Source organism: Cebus imitator, unplaced genomic scaffold (genome assembly GCF_001604975.1).
Source record: "Cebus imitator isolate Cc_AM_T3 unplaced genomic scaffold, Cebus_imitator-1.0 Scaffold18, whole genome shotgun sequence".
Lineage (NCBI taxonomy): Eukaryota > Metazoa > Chordata > Mammalia > Primates > Cebidae > Cebus > Cebus imitator.
Window position 1 is genome coordinate 16,151,440 of NW_016107333.1, and position 1,106 is coordinate 16,152,545.

General features: G+C 47.1%; 1 protein-coding gene across 4 annotated transcripts in view; it reads left to right on the forward strand.

Moving 5' to 3' along the window:
- Nucleotides 1-1,106, forward strand: part of TMPO (thymopoietin) — a 34,691-nt gene that overhangs the window by 11,071 nt on the left and 22,514 nt on the right. The window lies entirely within an intron of this gene.

The window sequence follows — 1,106 nt, forward strand, 5'->3', positions numbered from 1 at the left end:
TTTTTTTTTTTTTTTTTTTGACACAGTCTTGCTTTGTCATGCAGGCTGGAGTACAGTGGCGTGATCTCAGCTCACTGCAGCGTCCGCCTCCTAGGTTCAAGTGATTCTTCTGTCTCTGCCTCCCAAGTATCTGGGACTGCATGTGCATGCCACCACGCCCGGCTAATTTTTTTGTATTTTTAGTAGAGACAGAGTTTCACCATATTGGTCAGGCTGGTCTCAAACTCCTGACCTCAGGTGATCCACCTGCCAAGGCCTCCCAAAGTGCTGGGATTATAGGTATGAGCCACCACGCCTGGCCACCTGTGTTTCTTTAACTCTAAATGAGTGAAATAAAATGAGAGGATTGAATTAGATAATCTCCAGAATTACTTCTGTTGAGATTTTGTTGTTTTTGTTTGTTTGAGACAGAGTTTCGCCCTGATTGCCCAGACTGGAGTGCAATGGCATGATCTTGGCTGATGGCAACCTTCTGCATAAGCAGTTCTTCTGCCCCCGCCTCTCGAGTAGCTGGGATTATAGGCATATACCATCATGCCCGCCTAATTTTGTATTTTTAGTAGAGACGGGGTTTCTCCATGTTGGTCAGGTTTGTCTCGAACTCCCGGCCTCAGGTGATCCACCCATCTCAGCCTCCCAAAGTGCTGGAATTATAGGTGTGAGCCACTGTGCCCAGCCGTTAAGATTGTTTTATATGATGCTTATATCATACTTCTGCTGAGACATGGGTCTTATATGACATTTGAGGAAAATCTGAGGTAACATAGCTGGCCAAATTTGTGTGAATAAATGAGTTAGTGGCTTGGTGCAGTAGCTCACACCTGTAATCCCAACACTTTGGGAGGCCAAGATGGGAGGATTGCTTGTGCCCAGGGTTTCAAGACCAGCATGAGCAATATAGGAAGACCTCATCTCTACAGAAAATTTTAAAATTAGCAGTGTGTGGTGCTACAAGTCTGTTGTCCCGGCTACTCAGGAGGCTGAGGCCAGAGGATTGCTTGAGCCTCCCACCCCGGGGTCAGGGGTGGGGGGTTGTCAAGGTTGCAGTGAGCCATGATGGCTATTGTACTCCAGCCACAGCAGTGGAGCAAGATCTTCTCTCTCAA